General features: G+C 40.3%; 2 long non-coding RNA genes across 2 annotated transcripts in view; both read left to right on the forward strand.

The window, feature by feature from the left end:
• The first annotated feature begins 2,308 nt into the window (after nucleotides 1-2,308).
• On the forward strand, nucleotides 2,309-3,429 carry LOC309503687. The gene is made up of 2 exons (XR_014207819.1): nucleotides 2,309-2,753; nucleotides 2,882-3,429. It is a non-coding gene; the product is annotated as an uncharacterized lncRNA (long non-coding RNA).
• Nucleotides 3,430-16,037: 12,608 nt separating this feature from the next.
• Nucleotides 16,038-26,456, forward strand: part of LOC309503261 — a 77,426-nt gene continuing 67,007 nt past the window's right edge. Inside the window, exons 1-2 of the long non-coding RNA XR_014207586.1 lie at nucleotides 16,038-16,090; nucleotides 16,383-16,516. This is a non-coding gene — a long non-coding RNA (uncharacterized lncRNA). The remainder of the gene's footprint in view (nucleotides 16,091-16,382; nucleotides 16,517-26,456) is intronic.

Genomic DNA, 26,456 nt, shown 5'->3' on the forward strand with positions numbered 1-26,456 from the left:
GGGGGACAGAATGTCAAGTGTAATACCAGTTTTTTTCAGACTTTTGTTGACAGGTTTTTGCTTAATTGTCTTAATATGCTATTTATTTTTAAAGCAATAAAACAGAAAGATAGAACGATGTTCATTACTTTATATTGCACATGCAGGGTTTTTCCTGGCTCAAAACTAGGCGGAAGTGGTAAAATCCTGATCATGCATTTTAATAATAAGATAATTAAATTTGTATTTTTCATAGACCATCATATACCCTACTGTGTTTGTGGGTGGAGCTCGGTACCCCTAGGGGGGTCCGGGGGCATGCCCCCCTGGAAGAAAATGTGTAAATTTTAAAGATAAATGCATTAATCTGGTGTACTTTGAGTCACCCGAATCTGCTGTTAAAAATAAATAATCCACCCGCCAACCGCCCAAACCTATGATATTTGATCATCACATTACAATTATTCAAACTACAATTATTACATCACTGTTGGAAAACATTCTTATCAGAATACGTTTTTTACCTTTATAAAGGGCATTTTTTCCTTAATTTTATTAAATGTAGCCTATGCTTCATCTTTCATTTCAAATTGAAACTTTGTTACCGTCAGTGTATAGGCTATCAATCGCCACTTAACATTAGATTAAATTAAATCAGAATCATCCTTGCATTATCTGTGATTCCCTATTTATTATTAATATAATACTATCTATCTATCTATCTATCTATCTATCTATCTATCTGCCTATCTGTCTTACTAAACTAAAACTTTCCAATTGAAAACCTTCAAACTTCAAGCTTTTAAAACTACTTCAAACTTTCTGGTTAGGCTTTTTCAAGATAACTTAAAGTTTGTCATCATGTACACGTGTTACAACGCTGCCTGATTCAAGCAGGCTGTTAATGCATGAAAATACAAATTCAGCATTAGGCTAACAATCACCATGTTTATTCTAATTTGAAGGGCTTTGATAACATCTGTGAAAATAAAAGACATTACGAATAAAAAAAGATTGAAAATAAACGCACGTTTGTGCGGGTAGTGAATATTTTCAATTTACAACGAAACTTGTTCATTATTCAACAAGAGAAATAGGCAGAGTTATTCATCATTGTGCAACACAATTCAGATACCACATGACAATGTCATGATTCTGCCATCTAGTCCTTGTTGTTCTTTAATTCTTGAGGTAGGATCATGACAGACCCATGTTTTGTGTGCAAGCACATGGCCTTTTGTTTGTGCCATGTGCTTGTGTTGTCTCGTTCTCTTGCCCCGCCCTCTTGTTATCCTCGTTTTGTCATTGCTTTACCTGTCACCTGTTTTATCATTAGTATCTCTATTTAATCCCCTTGTGTTTGCTGTCTTGTGCCGGTTCATTGTGATTCTCAGTGTGTGTATCCTGTGATACATTACCTGTGTGTAAACCTTCTCGTGAGTACCTTGTGAAGAACTCTGTCTTGTAAAGTCCTGATCTTGTTGCTGTTGTTAGTTATTTGTCTAGTTATCTGTCAAGTCTTAGGCTGCGTCTCATTTCTCTGTCTTACCCCTTACTCTTACCCCTTCCCCTCGGTTTTGCGCGTTCATGTGAGGGGAAGTGGTGTCCCAATTCTCATTTTGATTATGGGCTAGGGCCAAGGCGTAGGGCTACATAGCCCTTGAAACGAAGTCTGCGGAGGACCACACTTGAAAGAGAGGGGTAGGAATTTCTCAGAAGTGAGTCGCACAAATGTATGTATTTTCAGCAGTTTAATGACACTCGTGTTTTATGATACCTTTAATAAAACGTTCAAGCGGTTTTAATTGTAATGTTTTTGTTTTGAATCACTAGTTAACCGCTAGCTAGCAGCTATGCGCTATTTGCCGTTTGCTAATGTTTTGCTTATGGTGTCGCCGGCGCCGCCGTTAAATACAATGAAACAATGTCTTTGACTGATGGCACACAAGCGTGCAAAGATAAAGAGAGACCAGGCAATCGATATCACAACCCGAGATGACGGCATCTTCGTTTGTTTATGTCAACGCGTATCGCTTCTGTTGACGTAGCAGCCAGCTAGCGGAAAGGGAAGATGACGCAAACGGTAATCGAGTGGTGTCTCATTTCTTAGAGAAACGTTCTTCCCCCTACCCCCCTTCACTCGGTATCGAAGGGCAAGGGGAAGACGCAGACAAAGGGGTAGGGGAAGGGGAAGGGGAAGGGGTAAGACAGAGAAATGAGATTGGCCCTTAGTCTAGTGTAGTTAGTCTTTGTTTTTGCCCACCAGCCTTGTTTTTGCCCCATCGTGGGTTTTGTTTTCCCTGTTTTGTCTGAATAAACACATGTCCCCCGTGTAATCTACGCCCATGGACACGTAAGTTACTTCTCTAACGTGGATTTACATAAACCATATACTATACATCTTAAAGATGCTTATTTTAAATGTCTATTTACACCTGACAGGAACATCTTCAGTAGGCCTAAGTATTGCAGAAGAGCACATCACAACATGAAATACACATCTGAGTGATGAATGTGTGCTATTATGTAGAACAAATCTATAAAGTAACTAAACATAAGTTATCTATTTTATTTGTCCATTACTGTTGATAAATTGAGGAACATTTATGTTGGATAAAAAGTTAAAACAACCTCAACATGTAAATGTAGTGTTGAGCTCATAAATCACAGAGGTAATGTGAATCTTGTCTGGATGTTACAGGGTCCGATGAACAGATGTGTTTATCCAGTGGAGAGTGGCTCATGAAGCTGAATGCTGCCATCAAAGGCTTTGAGTGAGTATACTACAGAAATGAATAACAACTATTTAAATATTAAGTTGTAGTTTATTTTAATTATTGTAATTTCAAACAGAGCTATTACAGCACTTTTCTGATTCTTGATTTCTGTGCATTTGCTGCAGATCTTTTGTGGTGGAGCAGGACCTGCAAGGAAAGATGATGGCGGCATTTGTGAAAAAAAGCGTTTTTGTCTTCTAAATAATACTGAAATCAAATGACATTGTGCGGTTGAAATGACTGCTTTTGTGTTATGTTTGTCCATTTTTGTAGGATATGAAATGTCAGCAGGCTGGTGTGAGCACTGAGGATGAGGAGCCCAGAGCTGAATCCTGGTGATGGTGCCATGGACGAGACCCTCCACCACTCCACCTGCCCTTACGAGACCCTCCCATCACTCCACCTGCCCTTCTGAGACCCTCCATCACTCCACCTGCCCTTCTGAGACCCTCCATCACTCCACCTGCCCTTACTGCCTCATATTGTGAAGCACAACGCATCACGCAACAACCTCAGGCACGAAGGAACGGCTCACCTCTGGCGGTCAGCTGATTCATCAGAATAAAGCCGCAGAATGGGAACCGCTGTGTTGAGATGGCAGAAGGATGTGGGGTTCAGCGCCTGTAGTCTACATACATGATTGTAGTTTGAATAAAGCTTTGTTTCATGTGTTGACTTGTATGCATTTGTTTATTGTGTGATGGTGACTTTCATTCATTCTTTTACTAATTTATAAAAATTTCTCATTGTTGTCAGTAAATAAAATATAATTATTTAATTAATACTTTATTTAATTGTTTGAATGAAAATGTAGATATATTTACTATATACACATCTAGAGTGTATTCATGCATAGCTATGACATACATTACATTTTGTTTGTTTTATTGAAATATATCATTTTCAGTAAAAAGTAATATAATTAAGTATTGGTCAGCATTTATCATTGTTATTATTGTATGTTTTGGGGTGGGATGGCAATGCAATTCATTCTGGGGTAATATTAATTTTTAATATTAATGATACTTAAATTTTTCGAGTATAAAATCAACAGTTTTCTCAAAAGGCAAATCTTTGCACAGCTGCCCATCTCCTTTGTGCAGACATTACAAGCACTGAGGAAAACGTACTCGGTTACTAACGTAACCTCGGTTCTCTCTAGAAGAGGGAACGAGTACTTGCGTAAGTATCTTACGCTAGGGGAAAACCTCTTTTCCTCAAGATATTGAAGCCAAAAATTATCCTTAATTTTGCAATAATGTAAAACGCATTGCAGCAGCATGCAGACATGGGCGAGACAGCTCGCGCGCCCATTGGCTGCTCTGCGGCAAATGCACCAGCCTATCGAAAGAGGCCCCTCATGACGTCAGAACCAATGAGGGTGCTTCGCGCCCATTACGTCATGTCCCGCCGAAAGCGGGTGGGGCTAGGGCTATAAATACGGCCCAGAGAGGCTGGTTTGGTCAGTTTTTCATCGCTGAAGTGAAGTGGCAAGATACGCAAGTACTCGTTCCCTCTTCTAGAGAGAACCGAGGTTACGTTGGTAACCGAGTACGTTCTCTTACGAGAGGTCTCTCGTACTTGCGTAAGTATCTTACGCTAGGGGAACACAATGTAAAACGCTGTGCGTGCTTGAGACATAACACTAAAGTCCCAAGGGCAGGTGCCCGGGGCTCATACAGTGCCTAATCACAAGGGACTCACAGAGAATCCGGGAAGAGGGGCTAGAATAGCATCATTCCTGTAATATGGAGCTCTGATAAGAGCATGTTATATCAAGTGTTCCACACAGCCAGGGCGAACTCGGCCTGGACTGGTAAATATGGGGGACTTACGCACTGCCCACAGAAGTATACAGACGATCAGTGATCGACGCTCTAGCAGTTTCAGCATCCTGAGCCGATAGCATCGGGCGGGCAATACTGAAAAATTAAACCGAGAGCAACCTAGCTTGTAAAGCGGGAACCTTGAGGTTATAAAACCTTATAAATGTAGACGGGGAGGCCCAGCCTGCCGCCATACAGATATCTTGCAAGGCAATCCCACTGGACCAAGCCCATGACGAGGCCATGCCTCTTGTGGAGTGCGCTTTGACACCTATCGGGCATTGCAGGCCCTTGGATGTGTAAGCTAGCGCTATAGCATCAACTATCCATCTGGATAGACTCTGTTTTGATGCAGCTAGTCCCTTAGAACGTCCGCTGAACAAAACAAAGAGCTGCTCCGTCTGTCTGAAAACAGATGAGCGAGACACATAGGCTCTTAACGCCCTGACCGGGCAAAGGAAGCCTGCGTCCCCCTCCTCTTCAGATACCGGCAGGGCCTACAGGGAGATAACCTGTGCCCTAAACGGTGTATTGAGGGATTTAGGAACATATCTGTGCTTTGGTTTGAGTATGACTCTCGAGTCATTAGGCCCAAACTCCATACACGTCGCGCTCACTGAGAGCGCTTGCAAATCCCCTATGCGCTTCACTGAAGCGAGAGCCAGAAGAAACACTGTTTTGAAAGACAAGAGTTTCAGGTCTATTGACTGTATTGGCTCGAATGGGGCACCTTTCATGGCTTCCAGAACCGTGGAAAGGTCCCAAACGGGAACTGAGGAAGGTCTGGGAGGGTTCAGCCTCTTAGCTCCTCTAAGGAAGCGAATGACCAGATCGTTCCTTTCTAATGACTGGCCAAGCGGTGGTTCAGCGAACGCTGCTATGGCCGCCACATAAACTTTGAGCATGGATGGGGTTCTTCCCTTATCCAGAAGCTCTTGTAAAAAGGAGAGAACCTCCGGCACCCCACAGCGTGAGGGTGAAGTGCCACTCGCTGTACACCAGCTAGTGAACACAGACCATTTTGAGGAATAGAGCCGCCTCGTAGATGGAGCTCTAGCCTGTGTGATCGTGTTTAACACTCCCGCTGGGAGGTTAACGGGTACCCGTTGATGGCCCACACATGTAGGGACCAAAGCTCCGGGTGAGGATGCCAGATCGAGCCGTTTGCCTGCGAGAGGAGATCCCTCCTCACTGGTATCGGCCACGGGGCGGTACTCGTCAGCTGCATCAGGACTGGAAACCAGACTTGGTTTGTCCAAAAATGGGGCGACGAGTAGCACCGGGCATCCGCTCTCCCTGATTTGCTCTAACACCTGGGGTAGGAGCGTGACAGGGGGAACCGCATAGAGCGGGCAGCGGGGCCACGTGAGCCAGCGCATCCCTGCTCTTGGAGAAAAATTCCTGACAATGAGCGTTCTCTTGAGACGCAAATAGGTCTATTTTCACTCTGCCAAATGTCCTCCATAGCAGTTTGATTGTCTGTGGGTGTAAAGACCATTCTCCTGCCGGAAGATAGTTTCTGGACAGTCTGTCTGGTCCCACATTCAGATGGCCGGGCACATGCGCTGCCCTGAGCGAGCGCAGATTGTGCTGAGCCCAGACCAGGAGGTGTTCCGTCAGCCTGTGAAGGATTCTGGATCTGATACCTCCTTGGTGATTTATATAAGCCACCACTGACATGTTGTCCGAACGGACCAAGACGTGGTGTCTTATCTGGGGACAAAAAATGCCTCAGCGCGTTGTCGACTGCCATCATTTCCAGGCAGTTTATATGCAGAAGCTTCTCCCGTTGCGAACACTGGCCGAATAATGGTCTGCCCTCGAGCAGCGCTCCCCATCCCGAGGTTGAGGCATCCGTAGACACCACCTACACACTCGAGGAAGTCCCCAGGCTTACTCCTGACCGGTACCAGTCGGTCACTGTCCAAGGTTTCAGAGCTGCGACGCATTTCTTATCGACCTTGAGGCGCGCGAGACCGGAGGTCCAAATACTGCAGCGGGCGCATGCGAAGCAGACCCAGCTGAAGCACTGAGGATGCTGAAGCCATGAGACCCAGCATCCTTTGAAAGTTTTTGAGCGGGACTAAAGCGCCGTGGCGAAAAATCTCTGTCATGCGCTGAATACTTAGTCTGCGCTGCGGCGACAGCTGTGCTGTCATAGACAGCGAGTCCAGATCTGTGCCCAGAAAATATATTTTCTGACTGGGAGACAGCGAACTCTTCGCCCAATTGACTGTGAGACCTAAATTCTCGAGGTGATCGAGTAATATGGTCCTGTGTTCTATGAGCTCCGACTGTGATCGAGCTAGAACCAGCCAATCGTCCAAATAATTCAGCACTCGTATGCCTCGGAGCCTGAGGGGTGCGAGCGCTGCATCCATGCACATCGTGAATGCGCGAGGTGCCAGGGATAGGCCAAATGGCAGGACTGTGTACTGATATGCCTGACCCTCGAAGGCGAATCTCAAAAATCGCCTGTGACGTGATGCTATTTGTATTTGAAAATAAGCGTCTTTCAGATCTATCGACATGAACCAGTCCCCTTGACAAATTTGCGAGAGGATTTTCTTGGTCGTGAGCATTCTGAACCGTCGTTTCAGAAATGCTTTGTTTAGCCGTCTTAGATCTAGAATGGATCTGAGACCCCCGTCTTTTTTGGGTACCAGAAAAATATCTGCTGTACATGCCCCCTCCGCTCTGAGCTTGTGATAAGGGTTCTATAGCCCCTTTGCTCAGTAGCTTCGCTATTTTGGCTCGAAGTAGGTGTGCTACTTCCTTTTCACCGTAGTATCGATTCGCGCCGCTTTGCGTTGCGGGCGTCGACCGAACTGTAGCGAATAGCCTCTTTCTATAATGTCTAGCACCCACTTCGAAACCCCGGGTAGCCTTGCCCATGCGTTTGCACGAATGGCTAGGGGTTGAATGCGAAGCGCGCTCTGGTCGCTCAGCAACAGAGGGGCTTCAGTGTGCTGCAACATAAGCGTCGCGCTTATGACATTTGAGGCAGGGGGCGCGCTGATAACAGCGGGCAGATTGCCCGCGCTCGACTCCTCTGCGGTAGTCAACCGAGAGGGGGAGGGCTGGGCGAGTCCCGTAAGACCTGTCATGTCTATGTGTGAATGTGGGCGTGGGATAGCGGGCACATTTACAACACTGAGAGCATTGTCCGCCTGAGCAGAGCGAATGCATGTTGGTTTCGTTTTCCAGAAACCTTGAGACATGCAGAACGTAGTGTTTGTGGGCACTGGGCAGTGGGCACATTTACCACATTTAATGCGCAATCGATCTGGGTCGATTTCATGTGCGCGAGCCCTGTGTGACGGGCTGTGTTTCTGTGTAGGAATGAGCACTGGCAGTGGGCATTTTTTTTCTACACTCATAACACCATCGGCCGTGGCCGGAACACCAGAAAATACACTCTTATGGGATTTATCTGGGTAGCTGTAAAAGCGGCGTTTGTGTGCAGGCACGCAGGCTGTGTCGCCGATTTGTTTACTGCAGAATACACTGGAACAGTCGCATTTACTGGAACTGAACGAGTGAGAAGTTGCCATAGAAACAGAGAGCGTCAACATGCTGGCGTTTGTTTGCAGGCGTGCGTGTATTACAATAGGCTCGTCCACTGCAATATTGACATTTCCAGAGAAATGTGTGAGAATGGAGGTAGATCCAGCCGCAGCTGGACTAGGGACACTCTCTTTTCTCCTTTCGCCAGTGACGCACCGAAACCATAGAAACGGTGCTTGGGTGCAGGCGAGCGGGTTGTACAACGCGCTCGTTGGCTGCAAAAATACACATCTGCAGTCGCCTTTTCAGGGAACTGACAGAGCGAGCATTGACGACATAATTTTATCTGCCGCTGGACCCGGGATCGAACACGGGTCTCTCGTGCGATAGCCTGAGAATCTGCCACTGGGCCACAGGGGAAGACACATAGGCATTTAGTTAGCGCGAGTATTATCAGAGAGCGTCAACATGCTGGCGTTTGTATGCAGGCGTGCGTGCGTGCATTACAACAGGCTCGCTCACTGCAGTATTGACATTTCCAGTCGCCTGAACTTCAGAGGGGAATGAGAAATGTATGAGAAATAGAATTCGGCCCGGCCGCAGCGGGACATAAACGCTCTTTTCTCCTTTCGCCAGTGACGCACGGGAACCATAGAAACGGTGTTTGGGTGCAGGCGAGTAGGGCTGTCAACGAATATTCTAAATTCGAATATATATTCGAATAGTTTTAAAAAACAGAAATTCGAACGTGAAAATTAATATTCGAATGTGAATTTCGAATATGGAAAAACACGCCCGCGGAAGCAGAGGCGCGGCTGTCTGCTTTGCGAGTGCGCGCGCGCTGCCTGAAGCCTTGTTCCGCAGACTGCGCGCGCACCTCCCCAAACGGACGAGGCGTTTACTCGACGCGCTCGCCGTTGTACTATTCTTTGAAACGATAGGGGGCGATTCGCGCTCGTGCGGACGCGTCGAGTATAAACAAGGCTTGAGGGACAGGTCACACGAGTCGCACTGCTGAAAGTTGACAGTGCACTAAAAGAAAAATGGAATAAATTGCAGTCAGTTTTTCCTTTTTTTAATACAAGCACCAATAATGTAAGTAGCCTTTTTCTTTTTTAATAGCACTTTATTTTTTATGAACCTCAGGGTAAAAGTTCTTTATTGTCACATTTCTCGGAATTGTGTGCCTCATTTTATTTAAAGTTAAACAGAAAAGTTCAATGTTTACCACAGCACAGCTCGCTCGGAGCGTTCAATGTCGGTTCTATACTGTAAAACTTCAATTAATGTTAATACATTTGTTTCAATCACTGAATGAAGCCTGCTATATTTGGGGCAAGAGTCGCGACCTTAAATTGCTTGCACAAAACTCTTGATCAGCACTCAACATGTGCTTATTGTTGTTCATTTAAACCGTTATGAGCAGAGAGAGCGTGAGCGCGAGAGAGAGAGAGAGAGAGAGAGAGAGAGAGAGAGAGAGAGAGAGAGAGAGAGAGAGAGAGAGAGAGTGCCTGCGAGTGAGCGAGACTGAGGTCTGCGGTCTTGGCCATTCGTTTATTTACTTGGTTTTGTGTTGGTAATACATTGTCAAATATGTTTAAACTTAAATTAACTACCTATACAAGTTATGTATGTCTCTTTGTATTAATTTGTCCTGTTATTGACGTAATGCGCGTCATTGAAAAAATGCGCAACCAGATGTTCGAATAGTTCGAATATTCGTGTGTTTTTTAGAGGGAATATTCGAACGTCATTTTTGAGCAATTTTGACAGCCCTACAGGCGAGCGGGTTGTACAACGCGCTCGTTGGCTGCAAAATGCACATCTGCAGTCGCCTTTCAGGGAACTGACAGAGCGAAGCATTGGAGGCATAATTTATCTGCCGTTAGACCGGGATTCGAACACCGGTCTCTTGTGCGAAAAACCAAAGATTCCGCCACTGAGCCACAGGGGGAACACAAAGGCTTTCAGATGCACGAGCATATAAGAGCGTCAACATGTTTTCTTCGGCGTTTGCTTGCAGGCGCTGCAATATTTATATTTCCAGTCGCCTGATCAGGGAACTGAGAAAATTCAGGTCAGTCCAGCTTCGGCGGGACTATAAACGCTCTTTACTCCTTTCGCCGGTGAGTGACGCGTGAAAGGGGCGCAGGGGCAGGGTATAGCTTTCTTGTACGTAAAGAAAAACTAACCCCGACCGTCCGCTTCCAGCCTCCCCTATGTGAACGGCGCAGTTTGCGCGGCTCGAACAGAGGGAGAGAGAAAGCTAGCCCAGTGACCGTCCGCTCCTGACATCCCCTGTGAACGGCGCGGTTTGCGCGGCTCGAACAGAGGGAGAGCAGGTATCATCCTCCAAGCAGGCAAGGCAAGCGGGCGCACCGGCGAGCTTTGCGGGTTGGGGGGGAAAGGGGCGTCTTGAAAAAGCTCTTTTAGTGCAATGAGAGTGTGTGTCGCGGCGGCGAACACACACACATACACAAAACACAGTAGCAGAGAAAAGGATATGTACGCCGGAAAGCGTCAGCAGAAACGGCGACTGAAGGCGGCGAGATGTCGACAGCAGCTTCAGATGCACTAATCCCGCTGGGTGCTTGACTCAGACGGCGCGGCTTCCTCTCAGGATCCAGCGATGCGAAGGCCCGCTGAAGAGATGAAAAACTGACCAAACCAGCCTCTCTGGGCCGTATTTATAGCCCTAGCCCCACCCGCTTTCGGCGGGACATGACGTAATGGGCGCGAAGCACCCTCATTGGTTCTGACGTCACGAGGGGCCTCTTTCGATAGGCTGGTGCAGTTGCCGCAGAGAAGCCAATGGGTGCGCGAGCTGTCTCGCCCATGTCTGCATGCTGCTGCAATGCGTTTTACATTATTGCAAAATTAAGGATAATTTTTGGCTTCAATATCTCGAGGAAAAGAGGTTTTCCCCTAGCATAAGATACTTACGCAAGTACGAGAGACCTCTCGTAAGAGAACCGTTCTAGGTAGGGCTGTCGAGTTACTGATGTTATGAGGTATCAATCATGGGTTTGCATACATAATATGAGATTTTTTACACAGGAAAAAAGAACCTACAAGATTGAATCTTAATATAAATTTTCTTAAATAATTCGTTATAATACATTTAAAAAATGCATTTTTTATATTTTTAGGCCTAGGCCTGAGGAATGAAACGAGAGTTAAATTCAACAAGAAAAAGAGGAAAACAAAGCAAAAAGCCACTTTTGCTTGTGGATGAAAATTTTTGGATATAAAATAAAGAAATTAACAACATATTCAAGAGATGACAATTTTGGGATTTCGTAATAAAAATAAATAATATCGTTAAGGATATAAAGGTGGGTCACATTAGTAGGGTTAAATATAAGAACTTAAATCAACCATAAATGTATTCACAAAATAAATGGCAGCAGTTTCTTCAAAAAGACCACAAAATGAGCAAGTTTAATCAATATCAAGATATTTACAGATATTATGATGAATTAAACGTGTCGTTCAAATCTTTTAAGTTGTTGCGCGTGTGATAACGCGTCGTAGGTCACATGACAACGTCAACATGGCAGATGTCCGGTTCGCATTCATACTCAACGAGATCTGGCTATAAAGTAGCCTACCTACTCTTTTAGCGCTCGTTAAGTAAGTATTGAAATTAAGTAGGCTACCTACTCATTGAGTATGTGGTTTCGAACGCAGCAAGTGAGTATGAGTTGCCTATATCAAACAAGTAGCCCTCTAGACTATTTTATCCCTTCGGGGAGCCCTCACTCACAAAAAGGTTGGAGACCCCTGCTGTACACTTATACGTTCAAAAGTTTGTGGTCAGTTGGATTTTTAAATGTTTTTTTAAATAAGTCTCTTATGCTCACCCAGCCTGCATTTATTTGATCAACAGTATTAAACAAACAACAACAGTATTGTGATATATTATTAGTAGTAGTATTGTGAAATCGCGCTTAAGAAGTCTCATTCCGAACACATCGCGATATTTGGCATCAGTTCGTGTGCCAGATGTTGGTAAAATACAAAATAGTATTTTTTATTTCAAATATGTATTTTAAATACATCATACTGCCCATCCCTGCTTGCCGGTGAGCATGTAGGGGGAGAGATACGATTTTCGATCAATCATCGAATATTTTTTTTTTTTCTAAGGTAGGCTATGACGTTCACTTCACCATGCACAATGAATACCTTATTATCCTTATGTGACTGTTAAACGTAACTGGTATCACCACAAACGTTATTCTGTGCCCTAAAAACTGGTATATTTCATGGTATTGTGTCATGCAAGGTAATTGCAAAATCTAGAGAAATGTGTGAGGTGGCCAGCCGGGGAGACACAGAGTATCATCAACTGTACCAGGCAAAGGCAAGTTTCAAATCAGTGCTTCTTCTGGGAGCGATATTTTTTTTCCCAGGATGGTTGGGGAAGACTCATGAATATTCATTAGGGAAGTCATCCCTGATTGGTCTGATGACCTACACCTAACCCCGCCCCTAAACCTACCCGTCACTGGGGTCTATGTGATAACCTACCCCAACCCCGCCCCTAAACCTACCCGTCACTGGGGTTAAGACCAATCAGGGATGACTTCCCTAATGAATATTCATGAGTCTTCCCCAACCATCCTGGGAAAAAAAAATTCGCCTCCCGCGATAGCGCTAAATTAATCCCCTAGTTTAGCGCCATCTACTGTTTTAGAAGAGGAAGTTGCTCAACTGCATTTGTGAGAAAATCTGCCTGGACACATTTGTGAGAAAATCGAGCCTAGCCATAGACATCTAAAAAAAAGCCAAGTGTCTCACAATCATAACAGACAGATATGCATTTGTATGCACTAGATTTGGTATTTGTTCAAAGGTTACAAGCAATTTTTAGGATGGTTTATATTTATTTGTGAAATATTATCTAGGCTCATTTATTTATATTTGTAAAACACAATACATATTTCTTACTCCACTGCATTTTCGCTCAAATTGACCTTTGTACTTGCAAATTGCTTTCTGATTGTTTGCGAGTCGAGTTTCTTTGCAAAATGCTGGATTTGTTTGTTTAATTATACAAATGCGGAACGCCCAACGTTTGAACCGGAAAACAGGTATAAGCATTTCCGGTTTGCACTACCGAACGCATCTGCAGCAGTAGGTGATCTCTGAGGTAATTTATTTTTTGCTTTTTTAGAAAACAAATCTTATTTCTGTTTTAATTAAAATGTCACGAATGCTTAAGTATCAGAACAATTTTTTTTATAAAAATAAATAAAATGCAGTCTTCATTTGATTGTTTTAATCGTCTGCAAGCAAATATAAAAGGTTAAACTACTATGATAGCATACAAGTCTAAACTAACTTACTGATAATAGCTAACTCTACATCGGGTGCCATTAGCAAAAGCTACATACTAACTTACATACCTTCATAATCATGAATAAATGAGGAGGCGTAAAACTTAAATCCTTTATCTAACGGAGTACTCTGGGCTCTGGAAGTCCGTTTAGCAATACGATAGTACATCTGAAATGGATAGAATGGTTAGCTCCTGTAAACACCGGCTATAAAAGGTCGCCATTCCTACGCTGTGTTTACCTCAGTAGCTGACGACCGGAAGTAGTTATATCTGTTTTGTAGAACCCGGAAGTATGTTGCGCATAACCTCTATTGTTTTGTTTAAAAGTACACATTTCAAGCTTTCTATAGATATATTTCTCAGGTCTGTGAGGCAAGTAGCTTATGAGACAAGCTCCAGTTCACACGCCGGCGTCTCCGTGTCCTGATTATAGTGCCTGCTATATTTTCTTATTCATTAAATCCAGGCAATTGGTTGATGAAACATTGATTAAAATTAAGATACAATTAATACAAAACGAAATGAACTTTAAAGAAAGGCTTTCTACAAAACCAAACTTAATGAAGTGGTCAAAAAATCATGTCTGCCCACTCCATTTGTCTCTTAATCTTAATCATGCTTTTCCAGGGCTCTCAAGTCTCACGCATTCACCTTGAGACACACGCATTTCAACCAGTTCACACGCCACACCTTGTATTTCTCACGTCACGCTGAGGAGTAAACTTGTCCCGCTATACAATTAATGGACGAGGTGCAGGCAAATGGAGGGAAGTTCAGCTGCTGTCTCGAACATACACATAACAAATACATAGACGCCCTATTGGCCGCTGGATCGTACATCAACGGCGCCGCCATATTGCGGAGGGCAACTTTCCCATACCTCTCATAACGAGAATTGAGAAAAATGTCTATTTCGTGTGCTGCTTGGGGCTTTACAAATCGCCACATAATTGAAAACGGGTCTCAGGGAATTACCTTTCACAAGCAAAACTGAAAATTTGTTTCTGGTTGTATTTCATTTACTATTTTTTCAGAGGAGAAAGGCCGCGAAATTTAAAAATACTACTGTTATTGTGTCACGAAATGTAGTTTTAAGAGTTTTTCAGTCGACAATGTAGTTGTTTAAAGCTCAAATCTGTGGTTTATTTATAAAGATAGCGCCTAGGCCTATTTAAAAATGTTATCTGACGGTTTCGGAGTTGTGAGATCCAGCGATCACCGGGCGCTCAGCGCTCATGTACCCCGCCGAGAACAGCCTTACCTCGGCTAGTGCTTCTGACGTTCGCCGCTGGATCTGATGTCTTTAGTCTAGTGGTTAAACATGAGAATAATTCGTCTTGTGTATATCTAACGGCCGATCTTTGGTCTCATTATCCTATAATTTGTTCCTTGGCAAATCGTTTTGGCTGAGGGCAAAGTGAAGTTTCATAACTTTATATATGTAGGCTATTTAACTTTAACGTTGTAGCCTGCTGTATGTTTGACTGAATCGTTTACTTTATTTCTTGACTTGTAGGCTATAGCTTCTTATACCTTTAAAAAACTGAAATTGAACAAAAAGAGACAGGGTTGCGTCATTTTATTTTATATCAGCCTATGTAAGAATATTTTAAAATATATTAATTTACATTATTATTGTTATTATAATAATATACCATTCACGATTATCAATCTATTATAGTTATGCTGTTAAATGATTGTACTATTCATAGTAACTAGCCTATTTAACTTATTATTTTTTATTGTCTATATTCTGTAATTGATATTTAATATTCTATTGCTATTATTATAGTATTATACATAAACTATATGCTATTATCAATATATTATTATTATTATATTATAGTACTTATGATATAATATAATTATACTTTATTACTATTTTATTTGCTGTATACTGTCTGTTTATTTTATTGACTCAACTATTTACTACTAGCCTACTTCTCACTTTATCTTATATTTACTATTTGCATTGCACTGTAGTTGTACCATATCATATGTATTACCATAAAGGATCCATCAGTTATCTTTGTTATTGCTAAAATCGGGTCAATGACAGAGTATGCTTTTTCCACAATAAGAAAACTTTATTTAATTTAATACGAAAATTAAATTATATCTCAGTATGGGGGTGTTCACAATTCTTATCCAAGAATAAAAAGCCAAATACATGACAAGCCTGAGCTTTGGCTATTCCTTATTAAAAATATATATTTTATAAGTCTAACTATCGAGATTTTAAATAACTAGAGATGGAACTTTTTTGTACACCACATACAAACCACTGAAATCGGTTGATAAATGTAATTTTTTTAAAAGTTTTTATCCAGAAAAACCGCAGCTCACCTGTTTACTTGCATTTGATTACAGCGCAGCGCAGTCTTGCTGTCCGCAAAATGGCGGACGCGTTGACCTATCGCAGCAACGTTCCAAAGCGGCCAATAGGGCGTCTATGTATTTATTATGTCTGGAGTTATACAGAATTAAATGCCACCTATCTGCCAATCAGAAATTAGAATTAGTTGTTTCTGGGTAAATTAACGTTACGTGTTCCCGCTGCAAGCACGTTCGTTACTAGGCAACACGCGCGCGCACACACACACACAAACACACGGAGTGGAAGTTGGGAGCGCAAGATCTGATGACTGCGGTTTGCGGTAAGAACCTCTTCATTTTTGATTTTACGATTCCTGGACGAAATATCTTGTCTGTGATCAGCTGTGAGAGCTGATGTTGAGGAATATAGCCAAATTCGTGCTTAATTATTTTTGATGCAGTCAAAAACTCTCAAAATATTATAAAGGGGTCATCGGATGCAAAATTAAACTGTCTCTCTCTTCACTGTCGAGATGGTCTCTTGATACAGCGTAAATGGATCACATTCACAAGTGTTCAAAACTTGCGTTTTATGCACATTTTTGTACAAATTTTGATTTCTTGGCCACAGAGATTGGCACAATGAGGACTTCAGGCAACAGGAAAATGCGAAATGATGAGCCATGAGACAGATGCCAGAAGAGTCACCAACAGCAACAAGACAAGCAGGCATGAGTCTACAACAAATGCCAAGAAGTCACCAACAAGTAAGATGTGACAAACTATTTATTATAAGTTATAGGCTAGTTAAAGGTTTTTAAAGGCACACTATGTAAAGTTTTTTTTCTCCGGAATTTGCCAAATGATAATGAGCAAGTACATCATGAATCCATCTTCCAAATCATGTTTTTGTCTTATCCTGAATTACTGTGATACACCTATAATAAGTAAGGCCGTGCACAGACATTTTGTTGGACACAGGTACATGCTCAGGTGGAAAAAAATGCCACCCCTCTTATAATTACTTAATTACCGGTAATGTAATGTAAAAAAATATATGAAAATTACGTTTTTACATACTGTAGTACTTACATATTGTAGAACACCTTTAAATTACTTTCATATTTATTTATATAAATAAATAAAGGAATAAGTATGTCCTTGAAATTGGTAAATGAGCACAAGCAATGTTGCGCATTACTGACAGAAATAAATGGCTATTTATTATTACTATTATTGTACTTCTCTTGTTTAGATTACAGTTGCAGCTGGAATAATGTTATGAAATTAGTGTTTTAAATGTAACATTTTAAGTGTAGAAAATATAAAATTATACTTTTCTGTACATAATTGGGTAAAATGGGGCTAAGTGTGCTTTTTATCACTCCCATAGTGTATGATTGTTGAACAAAAATATGTTGTTTATTGAACATTAAAGGATTAGTTAAAAAAATTGCTGATAATTTACTCAAAATTACCCATGTCATCCAAGATATCCAAGTCTTTCTTTCTTCAGTCGAAAAGAAATTAAGGTTTTTAAGGAAAACATTCCAGGATTTATTATTATTATTAATTTTCTTTATTTTTCTTGACCTTTCCAACGTGATGACGTAATACGTGGTGCATCTCAGAGATGGTACAAGACGGGCATTTGTGGTTAAAAAGTATATATATATATATATATATATTTATTTATTTGTATTTATTTTTTTAGAAAATGACCGATCGTTACGCTAGATAAGACCCTTATTTCTCGACTAGGATCGTGTAGAGACTTTGAAGCTGCATTGAGACGGACATTTGAACCTTCTTTGAACATTGGAATAGTTGGTTGCCATTGAAGTCCATTCTGTGTAGAAAAATCCTGGAATGTTTTCCTCAAAAACCCTAATTTATTTTCAACTGAAGAAAGAAAGACATGGATATCTTGGATGACATTGGGGTAAGTAAATTATCAGCATTTTTTTTGAAAGTTAACTAATCCTTTAAACGTACAGTATGGAATTTTTCGCCACTAGGGGTCGCTAACCTATTTACAATAACAAAGGCGTAGTTTGATGATGCAACATTTGCTAAGAATTATGGATCTTGTCGTCAACGTCAAGCCGACCGATCTAATCTATGGATCTAATAATGTTTATGGATGACTGAATACATCGATGCTTTTATCATGACTGTGATATGAAGCAGTTCGGGATTGCTAAGAGACAGCTATCAGCTATCATATAAGGAATATGGACATTTCATTCTACCGAACTAACGTTACACGCAAGTGCAGAATTACTACTCACAGTCACAGGTCAGTTTATTAGACAAATTAAACTTGTGAGGTAACGCAGCGTTGTTTCACTTGGTCTAACATTACACTATCACACTAAACTGCATTTGAATGTGTTGAAATGTATGTGTTAGTTTGTCTGTATGAGACTAGCAGTAAGCTAGATCAACATTAGAATAACATACAGATCATATTCTAACATTTCATCATGTTGAGCTATCTAACATTGATTAGTTTTATGTAAATGTGCTCACCTGTTTAATAAAGTACATGTAGAAGCGGTCGAAGTCTCGGATGTGGAGCTCTCGTTTATATACTGTCTATGGGAGCTCTAGGCATCTCGAAAACACAGCGCTGATATTGATTCTCGTTTTAGTTCTCCTTTTGTATCCAAAGTCTGCTTGCCATGGTCCATAATGTTTGAACGAAACAACAACAGCGTGCAAATAGACATTGCGAACTACCGTCAGTCGCTTTGGTTACTATCAGAGGGCTCTGGTTCATAGCTCTGGTTGCCATGGCAGTACGAGCGGAAACCAGGGACAACGCGGATATGACGCCATTGACGGCGACAAAACGGAAATAATGAAACGGGACGTTTCTCGAATTAAATGACAAATTTCTCCTGGTTTGAAAGTTGTTGGAAACAGTCGGGATAATGTAAGTACACAACTAAAAAAAATATATAACATAGATATAGTGATTTTTGCTATTTTTAAAGCAAAAAAGTTACATATTGTGGCTTTAATGGAGCAAAAGATTTTGTGTGAAAATAAATCAGAAAAGTGTTCTTATAAAAATCTTATAAATGTGAGGTGGCAAGTGCTGGCATAATCCTGTTTGTGGGGTAAGAGGCCCACCTTCATGGGGCAAAAGCACTTATCCAGTCAGAGACCAAAAGGGCAGGTTCAGGTTCAGGTTTATTGATATAGCCCATTCCATACACAGAACGGTAACCCAATGTGCTTTACATCATCATAACAATACATATATAATTAAAACAAGTTAAAATAAAATACAAGTTCAGTCAGTCGGTAAATCAAATACAAAACATCAAATACAAAACATCAAATACAAAACATCAAATACAAAACCCCCCGATTAGTAAAAGGCATCAGAGAAAAGTAACATTTTTAGTCTAGATTTAAAAATAGAGATAGAAGGAGAGGTCTTAATATCCATTGGAAGAAGATTCCAAAGACGAGCCGCATAACAGCTAAAAGCTGCCTCTCCTTGCTTAGTACGAGCACTGGATTGTACCAGTTGAAGTTTTCCTGCTGATCTAAGTGATCTTATAGGGCTATAAGTTTCAAACATTTCTGTTATAGAGAGGTCCTTGGCCGTTTAATGATTTAAAAAGAAGAAAAAGGACTTTAAAATCAATTCTATAAATCACTGGTAACCAGTGTAGAGATTTTAAAATAGGAGTAATATGTTCTCTTCTTTTGGTTCTGGTCAATAGCCTTGCTGCTGCATTTTGAATTATTTGAAGAGGTTTTATTGTTTTTTTAGGAAGCCCAGTGAAGAGACCATTGCAGTAATCAACCCTGCTGGTAATAAAAGCATGAATAAGCTTTTCTAAATCCACTGTTAGTATGAAGTTTTTAACCTTTGCGATGTTTTTTAAATGAAAAAAACCAGATTTTGTGACTGCCTTCATGTGGCTTTTGAAGCTTAGGTCACTATCAATAATTACCCCTAGGTTCTTAACGGTTTCTGCTACCTCAAAGCCTTTTGATTCCAGTAGTGTGGCAGTCTTTAATCTCTGATCTTTTCTCCGGAAGATGATTACTTCAGTTTTATCTGTGTTTAATTTAAGAAGGTTTTTAGACATCCAGTCTTGAACTTGATTGAGACAATGATAAAGAGATTCGAGAGGAGCGAATTCGTTGGGCGACAAGGATAAGTATAACTGTGTATCATCTGCGTAACTATGGTAACTAATGTAATTGTTTTTCATAATTTGGCCAAGCGGAAGCATATCGTCGCTGTCGGGCGGAATCCTCGTATCTCCAAAACCATTATATTTCAGGAAATTAAAAAAACTGCATATTTTTTGAGTTATTAAACATTGTATCGTTAAAGTTGGTATTATACCTTATATTGCTATCATATACTGTTGTATACCAACATTAACACAACATTTCCCTAAAATTATGTTTAGTCGGAGATACGAGATTTATGACTTGGGAGCGGGGAGATACGAGGTTACGCTGTCATTGATTAGAATGGAACGGACATAGACGTCGCTGCTGCTAGCAGTGTTCATCAAAGTCTGCGGTCGCGTTCAGCCTTTTGATTAGAGATAAGGCTTTAAGAGCCATTCAAATCTAATGATTGTGGTTACATACATCTTCCTAAACTCCATTTTAAACGTTTAAGAGATACGAGTGATGCAATACCAAAATATTAGGCTGTCTAAAATAGGCGGAAATTAATCTGCACGCAAACAAAATCGGCGGTCGCGTTGATTCTTTTGACTAGAGAAAAGGCTTCAATAGTTAACCAAAGCTAACGACTGTGGTTACATACATCTTCCTAAACTCCATTTTAAAGGTTTAAGAGCTATAAGTGAAGCAGAACAAAAAATGATGAGCTGACTAATGTTGTCTAATAGGTGGAAATTTGCCTAATCTGCACGCAAACTTACCTCCGTGGCTCACGGGCTTCTTTCTGCACCGAAGCATTACAGCTATCGATTTTTAACAAAACAAGCCTACTCAAATGTATCTTACCTAACTATTTTCACTCGTTATTGTCTAAAAAACAGACAGAGTTATGCAAAAATAGGCTTAACTTACTGGCGCCAGTAGACAGACCCTTTTTCTCCCATAAATAAAACCTGCTACTTGGGGTATTTTACATGCACAGTGCCAACTTGTATAATAATAAAAACAACAATTTAAAGCTGGTATCCAAAACATTTAATTCAATTCAAGTATCATATTAGATACATTTTAAAACTTCAATGCACAAGTATAAGACTAATAATAAGCCTAGTAATACGTTGACATTTAAAATACATCAATAACTGATATCATAGTTTAACACAGATAAAATCAGAGTTAAGGCTTGCTTTACGTGTTGCTCGACGAGGGTTTCTTAATCGTTGCGAGTTTCAATCCTGAGGAGACAAAATGCCGCGAGGCTCCCGCCGCGGAGTGAAGAAAAGGTGGAGTTACGAGGATTCTCAGACAGTTGAAGTGTCCAATGGAGTTACGAGATTTGCTCTCAAGCTATTTTCAACACTTTAGATTGGTTAATAATTTGTAAAAATAACAGAACCACGTGGGGACTGACCAATAGCATCGATTTGTGAAAAAATATGAAATTGACCAAATTTGGACATACGAGGTTTCCGCCCGACAGTGACGATATATAAATTGAACAAAAGGGGGCCAAGGATTGAACCCTGAGGGACACCACATGTTAGGGGCAAAGGGGCTGAGGCATGTTGACCAATAGACACATAAAAACTCCTGTGCTCTAAATAAGACTTTAGCCAGTAGATGACTGAGCCAGAAAGACCCACACAGCATTCAAGTCTTTCTATTAGTATGCTGTGGTCCACGGTGTCAAACGCCGCACTGAGGTCCAACAACAGAACAGTGGTTTGTCCAGCATCATTATTTAGCCGGATGTCGTTGACTATTTTAACCAGGGCTGTTTCAGTACTATGGTATTCTCTAAAACCTGACTGGTAAAGATCGAAACAGGAAGTTGAGGTCAGAAAAGCAGAGACTTGATTAAAAACAATTTTTTCCATTATTTTGCCGATGAAAGGTAAATTAGATATGGGTCTGTAGTTGTTAAGGACAGACCCATCCAAGTTGTTCTTTTTAACCCTCTGGGGTCTGAGTGGTTTTTGGGGTCCTTGAGATGTTCTGACATGCCCTGACATTTGTGCTTTTTTCAGTTGCTTATAAACATATGAATGGCAAAGGTATAATTACACTCTATTTAGCACAAACAGGGCTATCATAATATGTGAGCAACATGCATGTACATGTTTGTATTTTTGAGAGAATAATGTTTATGCATGGTTATTGAAAAAACTAAAAACTAAAGTTTCTGAAATAAGGCCACAAAACGCATACTAAATATGTGACAATAAGACTTTTGACTTATGGATGTCGTTGCCTAGAGTTTTTTCTTCAAAATGATGTGAAAATCATCCTGCCCTTATCATTCACATAACACAATACATTGATTTAAATCTTGTAAAACACTTTTTGTTTGTAAAGAGAATATGCGCAAGGGGCGTCAACAATTCAACACCATCATGCATATGTAGTGATTCACACCTGAGGAGACAATGGGGCCCGCATATTTAATGAGCCATTCATTCAGGTGTGTCACCTATAGCCACAAGAAAGAATGCAAGAGCAATATATATATGGGTCAGTGACGTGCCGCACTGATTTGCACTTCCAGGAGCAATAAATATTATATATTTATATAAAATAGGTTTAAAATTATATATATGCTTTATTCTCACATCATTTGTCCTCCTCACTGTTCATAATTGTGTGAAAAATTCAAAAATAGGTAACTTTTAGACTATTAATGTGGTCAAATGTCATACGGTCAAACGGAATTCACTTAAAGTTATTTAAGACAATTGCATTCAAAATGATTAAAAATGTTTAAAAATCATAAAATTTTTCATTTGGCATATTTATTCAAGTCTTAAGATAAGCATATTAAAGTGTCAGTGAGATAGACCTTAAAGAAATGTCATTAGTATCTAAAACAAATTGTTCCGGAAAGACACATTTTCCCTATGTCATACGGTAAAACAAAGTTTGGAAGCCATTTTGGAACTGAATATTAATGACTTAACTCATGTGACATGTGATGACATGACAAAGGCGTAGTTTGATGATGCAACATTTGCTAAGAATTATGGATCTTGTCGTCAACGTCAAGCCGACCGATCTAATAATGTTTATGGATGACTGAATACATTGATGCTTTTATCATGACTGTGATATGAAGCAGTTCGGGGTTGCTAAGAGACAGCTATCAGCTCCACACGCGACGCGAGTCCCGCAGATATAAAAGGAATATGGACATTTCATTCTACCGAACTACACAAGTGTAGAATTACAACTCACAGGTCAGTTTATTAGACAAATTAAACTTGTGAGGTAACGCAGCACTGTTTCACTTGGTCTACCATTACACTATCACACTAAACTGTATGAGACTAGCAGTAAGCTAGATCAACATTAGAATAACATACAGATCATATTCTGACATTTCATCATGTTGAGCTATATAACATTGATTAGTTTTATGTAAATGTGCTCACCTGTTTAATAAAGTACATGTAGGAGCGGTTGAAGTCTCGGACGTGGAGCTCTCGTTTATATACTGTCTATGGGAGCTCTCGGCATCTCGAAAACACCGCGCTGATATTGATTCTCAGTTTAGTTCTCCTTTTTTATCCAAAGTCTGCTTGCCATGGTCCATAATGTTTGAACGAAATAACAACAGCGTGCAGATAGACATTGCGAACTACAGTGGTCCACGTCTGTCGTCTTGGTTACTATCAGAGGGCTCTGGTTCATAGCTCTGGTTACCATGGCAGTACAAGCGGAAACCAGGGACAACGCGGATATGACGCCATTGACTGCGACAAAACGGAAATAAAGAAACGTGCCGTGTCTTCGAATTAAATAAAAATTTCTCCTGGTTTGAAAGTTGTTGTAAACAGTCGGGATAATGTAAGTACACAACTAAAAAATATATATAACATAGATATAGTGATTTTTGCTAATTTTAAAGCAAAAAAATTACATATTGTGCCTTTAAGTAAAGGCTTTACAATGGCTATTTTAACCCTTAAAGACCTAGAACATTTTTGGGGCGCCTGACTCACCTCTACTTTTCTTTGTTTTTCTAACCCATTCAAGCAGCAAGCATCAAGTGTCATATATCATTTTAAACAGGAGAGCCTAAAGTTTCCATCTAGCCCATTTAATATCACAGTTTTACATTTCTTTTGTCAGAGATTTTATGAAATTAACAGGATTTTAAGAAAAACGGCAGCAAAAAATGTGGTGTTTTCAGTGTGAACTCAAACAGAACTTCCTGAAGTTTTGTTTTTTTCCTTTTCCTATATTATAATTTGAACATGAACAACAAATGCAAACAATATAACAAGTACTGACAGCTGTGCAATATAAATACTAACAATACAATATAGCCTACAGAGTGTAAATGAACAAATTTCACAAATAATCTTCACAAACTAAATACAAAAAGAAATAAACAGTGCAAATGAAGAAATGGTTCATTGAGGGTAATATACTGAGTGCTAATGAACAAATAATGCAAATAATCTTCACAAACTAAATACAAATAGATAAATAAACAGTGCAAATGAGTCAAACAATTTTCTGAATCGGAAGGTTCCACCACCAGGTCATCGTCTAACAACTCGTTTAAAAAAAATCTATTCTAACACATCCTCAGATTTGTACTGCTGTTTTTTTTTACATACTCATGCTCTTTCGTGTTTTGCGCTATGGTCAAAAACTTTGCATCCGTTCGTTTTCATGCGTAGTTTTCAATGCATTGCGTTTGTTAAAATGTATAAAGAAACGAAATTGGTTGTTAAAAACACCAATCACTATGTTTATTGGTTGAGTTGATGACCGTTTGGACAAATCTGGGCATGGGGGTGGGACTAAGCATCAACAATCGTTCCTGTTTGGCTCAGAGAAAGAAACCACATGTGTTTCCTTGACGAATCACTGCTGCAGATTTTGATGACGCAATCACCGGCACTACGAAGCCACTGAATGACCAATAGAGACAACTAGAGACAACAGTGATAACACGGGAAAGCTGAGAATCTCATCTTTACGGTGCATTTTAAAGCATACAGATTGGATTAGCGACTCAAAAGTTATTAAACATTTTAGAACGATAGTTATTTTATGCCGCGGGCGGCTGTATCGGTCTTTAAGGGTTAAGGGACGTGGGAAATACGCCGCTCAGTAGAGAAGTATTAATTATTAAAAGCACGTCAGTTGCTATTAAATGAAGAACAGATTTGAAAAAGCTAGTAGGTAAAATGTCCAACTCAGATGTAGAGGAACTTAGACTTTGTACAATCTTTTCAAGGGTATCAAGGTCAACGGGGCTAAAATTTGAAAGAGTGTTGAACTCATCTCTCAGACTAGTTGGTGGTTCAAGGCAAGAAATGCTATGTGACGTATATGAGACATGATGTCTTATGTTCTCTACTTTGCTCTTAAAAAAAGAGGCAAATTCATTGCATTTATCAACAGAGAGTAATTCAGTAGGCAGATGAGGGGAAGGATTAGTAAGCTTCTCAATAGTGGAAAATAGCACACGGGTATTATTTGCTTTGCTGTTAATAATACTAGAAAAATGAGCTTGCCTTGCTCTACAAATTACAGAATTGTATTCGTGAAGTGTCCCTTTATGGATCAGATAATCTGAATTAAGTTTAGATTTGCGCCATTTCCTTTCTGTTCTCCTACATTCTTTCTTTTGCATTTTAACTGACGGGTCATTCATCCATGGAGTTTTCTGTTTGCTCGTGGATTTTTCAGTTTTAAAGGAGCAATGTCATCCATTATGTTTGTCATTCTTAAGTTAAAAACTTCCAACAAGTTATCAGCAGTCTTTTGGAATGGATTTTTTGACTCAGAGAGTGCTTGTTCAAAACGAACACAAGTTCCGTCATTTATAGTTCTCTTTCTGATCATAATGAAATTGTTCTGATGATAGAGGGACAAGCAGACTTTAATAAAAATGCAACTGTGATCATAAAAGGCCAAATCCACAACAGATGTAGAGACAGTTACACCCTTTGTGATAACAAGATCAAGTGTATGCCCCTGAGAGTGAGTGGGGCCCTGTATATGTTGTGTCAGATTGAAGGTATCAATCAAGGCCAGAAAGTCTCTAGCAATGAGGATTTTCAGGGTTATCTACATGGATGTTGAAATCACCTGATATAACAATGCTATCAAAATAGACACAGATTTCAGAGAGCAATTCACAGAAATCTTCAAGGAAGACTGTGACTGATAAAGTAGGAGGTCTATATACAGTTAGCAGCAAAATATTTGGGCAGCCTTTGAGAACAGCACAAAGATATTCAAAAGAAGCATAGTCACCATAAGATAACTGTTGAAACTGAAAAGAAGCTTTAAAAATTTTAGCTATTCCTCCCCCACGTCTATTTTCACGATTAACACGGAGAAGATTCAATTAGGGTAGTATTATAATTTACTGAATCAAGCCAGGTTTCAGTTAAAAGTAATACATCAAGTTTATATGTGGAGATAAGATCGTTAATTAAAAAAGACTTTTTGTTGAGTGACCTGATATTTAACGAAGCAAGTTTTACTGTCCGAAAAATATTTAATTTTTTTTATTTCTTAGGA

Source organism: Leuciscus leuciscus, assembly GCF_965113295.1.
Source record: "Leuciscus leuciscus genome assembly, chromosome: 7".
Taxonomy (NCBI): domain Eukaryota; kingdom Metazoa; phylum Chordata; class Actinopteri; order Cypriniformes; family Leuciscidae; genus Leuciscus; species Leuciscus leuciscus.